This window comes from Schistocerca cancellata, chromosome 2 (genome assembly GCF_023864275.1).
Source record: "Schistocerca cancellata isolate TAMUIC-IGC-003103 chromosome 2, iqSchCanc2.1, whole genome shotgun sequence".
In the NCBI taxonomy this organism is placed as follows: domain Eukaryota; kingdom Metazoa; phylum Arthropoda; class Insecta; order Orthoptera; family Acrididae; genus Schistocerca; species Schistocerca cancellata.
The window spans coordinates 1,049,829,204-1,049,842,496 of NC_064627.1; positions in this window are offsets into that span (position 1 = coordinate 1,049,829,204).

Below are 13,293 nucleotides of genomic sequence, written 5' to 3' on the forward strand. Positions count from 1 at the left end.
AATACGCCATTTGCCAGGTGTGTTGTGTACTGTAATCAACAGCGGTCCTTCTCAGACTACTACGTTAGCCTACACTTCAGACGAATATGTTGGCAAAGAATACACGCAGGAATCTTCCCCTTATACCATCACCGAAATTCTCGACTCATGTCCACGAGTATCTTAAAGACCAAATGGGTCATGTCTTTCACTTACTGTATTTCAAGACAAAATAGGTCATTTAATTCCATAAGCTATTGGCACCCATTTTTCACCTATTGATGGTTGCAAATATTGGAGGTTATACAATAATTCACAGTTCACATTTTTTTACCCCACTGATGGTGATAAGTATTCCGTTCCTTGCAGACAGTGTTTACCGGTGTAGTTTTATCGTTGACTGCTGAGTGCGAAATTTCAGTGGCAGATTTACTAAAGTGTGAGTGCTAAACTTTACATGGTGATTTCACATAGCGCTATATCACTTTCTTCACCTGAATACATTCTTTTGAAACGCACCCTTATTCAAGAGATTTGGTGAAATATTATTAGCAGTTAGGTATTTCAGTACTGAACTATTGTGATTATTATTGAGGGCAAAGATTCCATTGCACTATATTACTTTGACGGGATCTCGTGATTGATATTCCCAGTGTTAGGTGATCAGTTATAGAAGCAATGTTTCCCGTTTAATAATTGCTCGATTAACTGTATGTGTGATGTGCTGTGTTTATTTCATTTTGTAAATCATACAGTGTTACAAAACTGATCATTTACGGATAACAGGACGTTGTCGCCGTAAACCAGGTGTTGATGGAACTACTTGTATTAGTAGTACAGTTTCTGTAGCAATAGCCACCCTACATTTTGTCGACCTACCTATCGCGATATTTTCGAATGAAACTCCTGATTCAACTCTATTTCAAATAATTTCATTTAACATTGTCTCCTATTAGTTTAACCCAACCTTACATTTTCGTTAACCTACCAGGCTTAATGCTCTTCGCCGGCCGGAGTGGCCGAGCGGTTCTAGGCGCTACAGTCGGGAACCGCGCGACCGCTACGGTTGCAGGTTCGAATCCTGCCTCGGGCATGGATGTGTGTGATGTCCTTAGGTTAGTTAGGTTTAAGTAGTTCTAAGTTCTAGGGGACTGATAACCTCAGAAGTTAAGTCCCATAGTGCTCAGAGCCATTTGAACCATTTTTTAATGCCCTTCTGGGCTGCTTGATCAGTTTCTACTATTGCAAATTTTTTGCAGTTACTATCTTATTTTGTCAGTATTCAAGAAATGTACACGGTACATTCCTGTTTCTTGGGCTACAGTTCGTGAGATTAGCTGAGAAGCTGCAGCTTCCACTGTTCTGTTTTGTGAATAATTGAACTATTTAACGGGAGGGAAGAATTAATGGTATTTTACAATACTCACATTTTTGGAGTAAACAACTATATTTTATGTGGACTCAAGTAATGAGTTGAGAAAATTCTAGTAGATGTGTGGTTAGTTAGTTAATTTTGAATGCTACAGTGCAAAACTACTACGTGTCATATTTTTCATTTGCAAATACTTTCTTTTGGGCAACTTTGAACAATTGGGAAAGTATGTTACATTTGTAATTACATTTGCATGCACATTACTGTTACAGTTGTACACCTCATTTACAATCATTCTAGCGCTGAATGTTATATCCATTACACTATATACACATCGCTAAGAGTGTGTCACTAATTTGCTATCCTCTAATGAAAATATTACTTATGTGTTACGTGATTTTTTTTTGGTTGAATTGGTGAGTAAATACTGAAGTGATTGAGTTCATCTATTTCTTTCTTTCTAGTGGCGATTTTGAACATATTTTTGATCTGTGTGTCTCTATGGTGTATGCACCACTTAAAAAGAAAATTTTTTAGTTGTCTTGTGTTGCACTTGCCAGTTACGGATTTGTTGTTGTTGTTGTTGTTGTTCGTGAGCAGTGCACGCGCTCGTATCGATCCCTGCGCTCACGGAATCCCTGTGGGTAGCGCTGCTTCGATTCGGTTCCCTTGGTGGTTCTGGATGTGACGCCTTTGCGGCACCGTGAATGGGTTTTAAGCGTGTGCGCACCTCACATAAGGGCTGTTTACTGGGGGTTGGGTGTTTGAGGGAGTTTCGCTCGAAGTTGCCGTTTATGTCTATGCGTCGTGGTGGTCAGCTCCCCACGTTTGAACGGCTGATATTTACGTTGAGGACCTTGCCTTCGCCTGCTCGGGAGTTACAGTTTTACACTGCCCAGAGAATTCGCTCTGCAGGACGTTGGTTTGCAACATTGTGTAACATTCCCTTGGCCGATGAACCACTTTGTAACATCCCCTCTGCGGAATGACAAATCCTAACTCATAACGTACTGGACCCCTTGGACCGTCTGGCACGGTAAGCGGTAGATTTACAGGGGTGCGTGGCAGGTCCTCTTTATGACTTACCTGCGCGGTGGCAGCGTAGTCAGCCTCCGCACTTTCTCGACCTGTAATCTTACCTGCCCTTACCTGCAGTTGGATTCTGAACTTAGAAAATAAGTACAACTAGGATTTTGGAGAGGAATTCCGGTAGTACTAAATGATGCAACTCATCTCTGATAAAAGCAATTATATTCTAGAGACTCGTTGGCCTCAAAATCCTTTGTACAATGTACTTGCCCCCCTTCTTGCAGCGGTGTACCGTAGGTCTCTAGAAGAGCGTAGCGTTCCAAAGGATTGGAAAAGGGCACAGGTCATCACCGTTTTCAAGAAGGGACGTCGAACAGATGTGCAGAACTATAGACCTATATCTCTAACATCGATCAGTTGTAGAATTTTGGAACACGTATTGTGTTCGAGTATAATGAATTTTCTGGAGACTAGAAATCTACTCTGTAGGAATCAGCATGGGTTTCGAAAAAGACGGTCATGTGAAACTCAGCTCGCGCTATTCGTCCACGAGACTAAGAGGGCCATAGACACGGGTTCACAGGTAGATGCCGTGTTTCTTGACTTCCGCAAGGCGTTCGATACAGTTCCCCACAGTCGTTTAATGAACAAAGTAAGAGCATATGGAATATCAGACCAATTGTGTGATTGGATTGAGGAGTTCCTAGATAACAGGACGCAGCATGTCATTCTCAATGGAGAGAAGTCTTCCGAAGTAAGAGTGATTTCAGGTGTGCCGCAGGGGAGTGTCGTAGGACCGTTGCTATTCACAATATACATAAATGACCTGGTGGATGACATCAGAAGTTCATTGAGGCTTTTTGCAGATGATGCTGTGGTGTATCGAGAGGTTGTAACAATGGAAAATTGTACTGAAATGCAGGAGGATCTGCAGCGAATTGACGCATGGTGCAGGGAATGGCAATTGAATCTCAATGTAGACAAGTGTAATGTGCTGCGAAGACACAAAAAGATAGATCCTTTATCATTTAGCTACAAAATAGCAGGTCAGCAACTGGAAACAGTTAATACCATAAATTATCTGGGAGTACGCATTAGCAGTGAATTAAAATGGAATAAGCATATAATGTTGATCGTCGGTAAAGCAGATGCCAGACTGAGATTCATTGGAAGAATCCTAAGGAAATGCAATCCGAAAACAAAGGAAGTAGGTTACAGTACGCTTGTTCGCCCACTGCTTGAATACTGCTCAGCAGTGTGGGATCCTTACCAGATAGGGCTGATAGAAGATATAGAGAAGATCCAACGGAGAGCAGCGCGCTTGGTTACAGGATCATTTAGTAATCGCGAAAGCGTTACGGAGATGATAGATAAACTCCAGTGGAAGACTCTGCAGGAGAGACGCTCAGTAGCTCGGTACGGGCTTTTGTTAAAGTTTCGAGAACATACCTTCACCGAAGAGTCAAGCAGTATATTGCTCCCTCCTACGTATATCTCCCGAAGAGACCATGAGGATAAAATCAGAGAGATTAGAGCCCACACAGAGGCATACAGACAATCCTTCTTTCCACGAACAATACGAGACTGGAATAGAAGGGAGAACCGATAGAGGTACTCAAGGTACCCTCCGCCACACACCGTCAGGTGGCTTGCGGAGTATGGATGTAGATGTAGATGTCGTATTAGAAACAAGCCAGAATACAGCCGTATAGCGGTCAGACGGATATGCCCCTCTGGATTTTAGACCACTGTCTGATACCGATTGCCTTTGGTTGCTGTCTCAATCAGGCTAATACCAATTGTGATCGATTTAATATCATTCACTTAGCTGCCACACGGGTCTTTTAGTGCGCAAGGCTAGGATCTTGTATTACTGGATGCCACGGAACTCTGTCTTCACTTACACTTGGTACCTCACACAAAAATAAACATGATCATAACCAATCGGTCACAATGATCACTGGCAGAAAACAAAAACAGAATTGCAACAGCAGGAGCAATCACAGCATCTGACTTACTATGTTCAATGACTCTAATGTTATTGCATGCACTAAGCTTTGCTTAATTAACTATTTGCGTCTATACCTCAGCAATTGTCACACAGTAAGATAAACATTCATTCACAGTCAAAATAACCTCACCTCCTATGCGAACGTTACTTTGTCTCAGTCTTATTCAGATTTAGCCAAAAAGCAAGGCTTTGTTTGTAATCTTGCGGGAGCGCAACTGCCGGCCATCCGTACTGCTCCCCGGTCTAGTCGCTAGTCCTCAAAAATGGCGAGCTGTGCGCTCCTTCACCCCCACTATACGGCTTGTGACATTAGCCACCACCTCTGCCCTTAAAACAAGCGCATTTTACCTTATACTTTCCCTGTTGCTTTCTGCGCAAATACACTTTTGATTTACACTCCTCTGTAAATTGTACCATGGCCCTCTGCACTCATTTAAAGTTTTTTTCAAATGAACTACTGTTTTACCCTTCCGCAGCCTTTGGTCGGACCAGTCCACCTTCTCCATCCCCAAGGGATGTCCGCCTGTGGATGCTGCGTCGTATTCCTAAGCTACCCCTGGCTTTTCTGTGTCCTTCCACCTTCACGTTCTTGGAAGTTACCGTGCTGGCCTACCGCGCCCGACTCGGCTCTTACCGTAACCCTTCAGCACGCTACCTACGCTCTGGCCGTCCGTTTGTAACCTCCCCCTCACTTATCGACCTTAATGACAGTGAAAAATTAAACCGCGTGTACCTAATGGAAATTTGGGAAAAAAGCAATCGTCACCGAAGTCAAATCTGTCGGTAAAGAGGGAGGAAAGGGTTACATCTAAATGAAAGGAAAAATGCAAATGAAACTGGTGGAAATTAATTTTGAAACGGGGTAAAGTTAATAAAGAAAGTAAATGTGCGGCCGTTACGTTAACAATTAACTAGCGGTAATTAGATATTTGAGATTTGAGGGAAATTACGGTCGCCAGTCCTAAGGACAATTACTATAGTAACTGAAAAAGAAAGGTTATTACACATATAATTAGCACTAGAAGCGTGGCAACTGAAGGTTGACACGTGCAGTGTGAAAACTGAAAGTTTGTCAGAAGTAATAAATTTCGCTACACTCTGACTTAATTTAGCAAAAGAATTAATATAACCAGAAAATCGAAAGTTAATTTAGTGACTGAAGTTAACAGTGAGCTTTCTTTCAGAAGCACATCGAAATTCAGTAAAATACGGTTAGTCTTGGATTACCTCAACAATCATTTCAAAAGCTACTTGAATCTACGCAATTTAGAAATAAGAGATTTAACTTTGAACTTGAATTAAATGATTCTGAACAATTAACAATAGTAAAATTTAGTACGTACCAAGCTGAGCTGCAGTCACAGGTAAGCTAAAATACGGTAACAAAACTCGCACTCTTAATTTGTGCTTGTGTAATCTAGATATCGTAGCCAGCTATGAATACCTTAACTGAACTTTGAAATTAAAGCAGTAAAATCGAATGTGGCTGGCGTTTGAATTTCAACGACACTCGGGTTCATTCCGGAAAAGGAAGGGACCCTGCTTGGTAATGCAATTGGGACAATGAGCAACAAAGGTTCACGCTAAGTAGCTGTAATTTTGTGATGCAACAATTTTAAAAGTTTGAAAAACTGAGGTCTGCCATACAGTTCTAAAACTTTACGTGCTTCCAGTCTTCCTTGTTGGTTGATTGAAGGTTTGAAGTCGTCGATCGAGGAGGTGACGACAGTCACTCATTGTCGGCCGTCGCTGTTGCAGAAGCAGGATGTTGGCGCGCCTTCTTCTCGACACGGTCACCAGGCGAAACGGGCTCTTGATGTGCGCCAGCTAATGCTTCCCGTCCGCGACACCATGTCGGAAACTATCATCGCAAGTCGGGCGCAATTACATGCTGCCAAACCCCGAAAGCGCGGCAACTCGCGGGAGCGTCACACAACACACCTGCTCCACTCGCTACTCCAGCCAGACTCTCTCTGTCCCCGCTCCACGCGACAGAGTTAACACTACCAAAGATCCTACACACTTTGATTCTTCACACGACCTATCGATGTAATCGTTCGACAGCAGTTTTCCCTAGGCAAGACCCAGCGTAAAAATACAAATAATATTTACGAAACAAACCAATTATACATCGACATAAATGCATAAATATATATATACAAATAGTAAAACAATTACAATATACGAAGACACAGAAATGTTATATATTCAGGTAACAAAAATAAGGAAAACAAATTTATAGTACAATAGATGGAAATAGGAGGATATGCATTTCCGGCGTTACACGTTGCCTGCCGTCCCGCTGCATTCTAATCGGCGCTCGCTTAATGAAAAAGACCAGACCTTTTAGTTTTATTGCCCGTACAACAACCAGGTTTCTTTCTGAAACCACCTAATATTCTTTGATATCACATGAAGTTCTTAAAATTCCTGCTTATCTGAAGCGTGGTAATTCGTGCACAGCACATTGCCTCGTTTCAATTGCTTCTTGGGCACAGGGGCTATGGAACGAACGAGTTGCCTTTGACCTGAAAAGGGTGGTATCAGGCGTGGAAACTTCATTTGTCAGTGCGGGGCTGCAAAACAAAATAGAGAATGTAAATATTTCTCTCAAATCAGTTTCTTTTTCATTATCGAATGAACCAAATTCATCATCAGTACCAAGGGATTGGAGAAGGTTCTCGTTATCACGATGTCCACTATTGAGAATAGATGTAGTGACACATGACGCAGAATTCCTGGCTACCGGATAGGGCTCCAATGTCGTGGACTCTTTCCCAAAAAAATTCCGTAGACCGTCATGGAGTGAGCGCATCTGATACTCGTACCATTGGAAACAATCCGTACATGGGATGAAAGTGTCTGCTGAGTTTTACCTTTGTTTCTGTCACTGGGGTGTAGGGCGGATCCGGGTTTCACGCTATCTCTGCACCCTCAACCTCAAAACATTCACTTGCTCACATTGTGGTCATATACACTAGACTGACAAACTTATGACCTCTGACGTGACGAAATCTTCCCTTACGTACAATATAAATATTTATGTAAGGACATTTACAACTAAAATTAAATGCTTTTATCGCACAAACATGGTCTACCTATTTCAGTGTTTTAAATCAGGAACAAATATTTGTACATTTATACATTTGTTACTAGAAATTCATTGGGAAGTCGGAAAATGGTAAAACAATGGTTTTTTTGATTATATAAGAATAGAACAAATTAACAGTTTCCGGACCAAACGAAATCCTTCCATTAGTCTCCTTGTGTTGATTTATCCCCAAATGGGTAACAGATCGACAGGCATTTCGCTGCAGCCGCAAGCCTTTGCACTAGTCTAGGCAAGTATGCGCTTAGCAGTTCTACTCCGTAATGTACTGTGTTCGGCCAAAGCTCTAGTAACTCCAGTTTGGACCATAGCCATCAGAAATGTTCTCATCACGACAGGGAAGACCCTTACAGCAGTTCCAACACAGCGTCTTTCAAACCAGCCTCAGCTGCCAGCCCATTTCATTCCATGAAGCAACCATCGCTCATCTGAAATTTGAGAGAAATACCCATCTCAACTACCAATTAAAAACTGATCAGGACAGATTACTCCTCTAACAACCTGTCTCTACACTTTCGTAAATGAAGCATACATCAGTATTCCCTAGTGGATAACGTACTGAATCAAGGTTACCAAGAAAATCATAATCACTCATATTCGGTATCATATGTTACAAGAACAACTCGCAGTCGTTAACGCTGTCATTTTGGACATTTGTAATTTAGAGATCCACCCAGAAGAACATCCTTTATTTCGACATTTGCATGCATCATTACATAGGCATCATAATCCCAGTGTCTTGTAATGCAGTCATCTATTTTTAGTTAATTTAGTGGAGCCAGAAACTGATAAATCAGCTGTATGCTAACAACAGCGCGAATGAAATATTGAAGAATACACGCCTAAACACGCGTGCATCTCTAGAACGATGCGCCCAGTGCTCGCATAACGCAAACAACAACAACGATTATTCACAACCGATTATCAGCAAGCAAAGATGATTTTTTGCTGCTGGATACAGCCTAATCAGCTGTTATTGCATCACTATCGACACTCAGTACGCAGCGAAACCAGAGAATAAGCTTAAAAATGACAACAAGTGGTTTTTATTTATTTATTTATTTAATCGTATGGCTAGGGACCCCCATCGGGCAGACCGTTCGCCGGGTGCCGGTCTTTTAATTTGACGCGACTTCGGCGACCTGCAGTCGATGAGGATGATAGGATGATGATGAGGACAGCACAACACCCAGTCCCTGGGTGGAGAAAAATTCTCCGACCCATCCAGGAATCGAACCCGGGCCCAGCGGATTGACAGTCCGTCAAGCTGACCATTCCGCTACCGGGGGCGGACCTCAAGGAGTAAATAATATGTATGATTTCAGGATGCAGGACCCTCACAAGTTGCCCCAAGAAATAATCCTATATTATGTCACGGAATGAAAGCAAGCGAAGTACGCTACTATTTTTTTTTATTTTTTTATTTTTATATCGTCTATTATCTGACAAAATTCGCCTTACAAATAAATACTGTTGCGCACTTCAGCAGGTGCAGCATGATCCCGCCTACTGAATTATAAAGTTCAAACCCCAAGAATTTAACACTTTCAACCTTTACTGTCGCCTTGTCGTAACTCTTTAGACTAATGAGGCAAAACATGATGACCACTGTCCACAGTTCGGTTGAATGCCTCCTGGTGATGTTGCCGACACATGACACAGTGAGCAAAGAATGTAAGCGGAAGAGAGAGGAATATGCAGTCATTATAGCGAAGATACGGGCCGCAAAAGCGGAAATCCACTGATATAAGTGGGTCTGACAAAGGGAACATTTTTGTGGCACTGCGGCCTGAAACGCTGGTCGGCTGTTTCCGTACTTCTGTCGTGAACAACTATGGAAAGTGGTTTAGGGATGGTGGAATAACGCGCAGGCCGTATGGTACTGGACAACACGTCTCATCACCAAACGTAGAGGTCGGAGAGTCCCCCACTCTGTAATCCAGTATACGACGGCTATTCAGAAAGTAGGGAACGTTTCCGTCTGACGCCGCTAGGCGCGCGCCGATCGCGTATATTTTGGTATGTACGTGCTCGGGAGTAGAGATGGGTCGAACTCGTTCATTCCCGTGAACTACTTCATTCATTTCACTCTTTGCTGTGAAGCGTTCAAATGAAGTAGTTCATTCATGAAGTACGGAAGCCTGGCGAAGTTGCCCAGTTCGCCGCTCAGCCGCGGATACGCTCGCTTCTCCTCGCTCGTACAATAAAGCTTCGTAATACTTCATAATTTTACCAACAGATGGCCAACTATGCAGTAACGTGCACGCAACGTTTTACGCTCTTACAGCGTCTGAGCTAACTTAAATAGAGCATGGTCGAAGGGGACAAAGGAAAGATAAACAGAGAAGCCTGTCACATATAAAGAAGGTATTACATTTAATCTTGCTCGACATTTTCTCATGAAGCGCCCAAAAAAGTCTTTATCTGCCAAGTGAAACATTATTTGTTGTATTCATGGACTGAAAACTAGGGCTACCAACAAAATGCAGTCCAATTTCGTGTTCCTTTTAAAATTTAATCCAAAATAGAGTGAGTATGTTTACCACTGTCACAAAGTCTATATATCTACGGTTAAGTAATTATTCAGAAGTTTTCCTGTAGATTTTATTTTTGTTGAGAATAATATAACCCTCCAGATTCAAAACGTAAACTGTCACCTGTAGTCATTGGTACGATTTCAGGTAAAATCCCTCTTTCAGTGTTATTAACAAACCTCTTATTTTCATGTTGGCTGTGCGTGCTCACACAGCCAGCCTCTTCGTTTGTATCTGTAATATTAATTTGTCCGAAAGCGCTGCCAACGGTAGGCTACCGGTAGACGCGAAGTATAACTGAACTGCACAAATAGTCACGGGTAATGATGTCAGCACTGCAAGAAGCAGCTGACGCTGCCTTCCCCTCGCCCCTCACCTCCCCAACCCCTCGCAAACCTATAGTTTCCCACAAACGCACCGCGATTCGTCGACAGGCAGTATAGGGGGCACTGAAGTGAAGGGAGAATGAGTGACGTAGCGCCGATGTAATGGGATGAGGGAGAGGAGAAGAGAGTGAGTGAACTAGAAGAAAGTGTGGAGTGTGTTATCTGTGAAGAGTTTGAAGTACCAGTTCATTGAAATTGAGTGGTTAGTTCACACTTCACTGGAGTGAAGCGTTCATTTCAACGACTCGTTCACGAGCTCCCCATCAGTACTCGGGAGCTCAGTCGGCATCCAACCGTGACAGGGGGAACGTCTCTGCGCTTCTGTATTTTCGATACCGTATTCGAATTTGAAATGTGCGCTGCAATCGAAAATCCCGCCAGTTGTGAAGTGTGGTCTGTGATACGGTTTTTGTTGGCAAAAAACCTAAAACCTATAGAAATTTATCGTGAACTGTGCGAAATGTACGGAAACAACGTAATGAGTGAATGTTCCGTCCGGAAAGGGTGCATTCTGTTTAAAAATGGCCGAACCAACGTTCGTGGTGAAGAGAAGAGTGGACGTCCGAGCATTGTGACTAACGATCTTGTCGCTAAAGTTGATGAAACGATTCTTGAAAACGGTCGCTTCGCTATAACGGAGCCTTCTCTTTCGTTTCCACAAGTTTCACCGACTTTGTTGTTTGAAATTGTCACTGAAAAGCTAGGCTACCACAAATTTTGTGCACAATCGGTGCCCAAAATGATTACAGAGCACCATAAAGAACCGCGAATGGGGGCAACGTTGACATTTCTGGAGGCCTACCCACAACATGGTGATTCATTACTGGATCGAATCGTAACTGGTGGCGAGACGTGGGTGAAACAAGTCAGTTGCGAGCCAAAATTATAATCCATGGAGTGGGGACACACAAGGTCCCCCAAAAACCAAGAAAATGTTTGCAAACCTTGTCAGCAAGGAAGTTGATGGTGGTAGTGTTTTGCGATAGGCAAGGTGTGCTTCTCACTGATTTTCTCGACCGTGGAGCAACCATAAATTCTGCCCAGTACTGTCAGACTTTGCACAGCCTTAGAAGAGCAGCCGGCCAGAGTGGCCGAGCGGTTCTAGGCGCTGCAGTCTGGAACCGCGCGACCGCTACGGTCGCAGGTTGGAATCCTGCCTTGGGCATGGATGTGTGTGATGTCCTTAGGTTAGTTAGGTTTAAGTAGTTCTAAGTTCTAGGGGACTCAGAAGTTAAGTCCCATCGTGCTCAGAGCCATTTGCTTTTTGCTTTTAGAAGAGCAGTTCAAAACAAACGCCAAGGAAAGCTGACGTTCAAAATTTTGTTTTTGCACGACAGTGCCCGACCTGACACGGCAAACCACACTAAAGAACTTCTTAATTCATTCAAATGGGAAATTTTTTCCCTCATCCGCCCTACAGCCCCGATCTTGCACCAAGCGACTTCCACTTGTTTCCCAAGATGAAGAACTGGCTTGCAACGCAGCGCTTTGATGACGACGCGTAACTCCAGGCGGGCGTGACTCACTCGCTGAAGTCTCAGGCGGCAGAATTTTACGACGAAGGTCTTTTCAAAGCTTGTCCGCCGCTGTGACAAGGGCCGCAGTGTGTTTGGTGACTATGTGGAAAAGTCGCTCTTTCAGATGTATATAATAAAAAGTATTTCTTGCACTTAATTTTTGTTTTAATTTCGAAACGTTCCCTACTTTCTGAATAGCCCTCGTAGGTAGGGACCTGTAGCACATCTAACAGCAGAGCACAATGCTGGAGCAAGGGAATTGTGTTTCGGAGATGGAGCCCCACATCACATGGCCCCTATGTGTTCCTGTGTTAACCCAACTACATCGTCAGTGGGCGCAGCATCATTGATACTGAAACGTCCCCTTAGAACAATTTATACATGACTACGCTTAAACTGACACACAATATTTTTAGCGCAACGCAATCTGACTTTCAATAATCCCTACAAAAGAATGGCCCTGACTAACATTAACCTATACCTTTCACAAATCACTTACCTCACCAAAAATCTTCGTTACTCGAACTACTGCAATACAGCGAGCGCCACTACTGCCAGCTAAATAACAGATTCAAACTACTGAAGGCACTAACTACTGATAGGCATAGTTAGCAAATGAAAGATTTTAATAGAGAACAAACAATGTATTTACCTTAATAATCATAATATATATGCCATCCAGTCTTACAAATTTCAAATCTCCGCCATTTCTCTCCCCACATCCACCACTGCTGGCGGCTCACCTCCAACTGCGCAACGCTACGCGCTGTTCACGTCCAGCTGCCCAACACTACAATGGCAGACAACAATGCAAACTAGCCACAGACTGCACACAGCACAGCCAGTGATTTTCATACAGAGAGCGCTACGTGGCGGCGGCGTTACCAATATAAGAACCTAAACAGCCTACTTACATAGCCCCCATGTCCCCACAAAACATTTTACAAATTGTTTCGGGCAGTGGCCAATAATGATTTGATAAAATTTTTTCATAATTACAGTAAGAAAATTATTAAATGCACACACTTATTAATACAATGTTGGTCCAAAGCTAAAATTTTCTCACAGTCTATAAAGACAGTCCTGATCATCCATACAGTAAAATTACGGTGTTTTTTTTTCTCAAAGTCGGAGTAGTAAAAGAGAATGCACACGGAAGGAGTTGATTTCCATGCAGTCTTGAAGAAGTAGTGTTGTCCTTCCAACGGAAAGACAGTGCTGACTCTTGACATGCAGACAGGTAATGGGCCACAACAGAGCAAACCCACCGCAGAGTCAGTCGAAGTTGATGAATATTGGTAGGTAGGTCATCACAGAGCAGACCCACTGTAGTCCTGGTAGAGAGTATGGTATTGG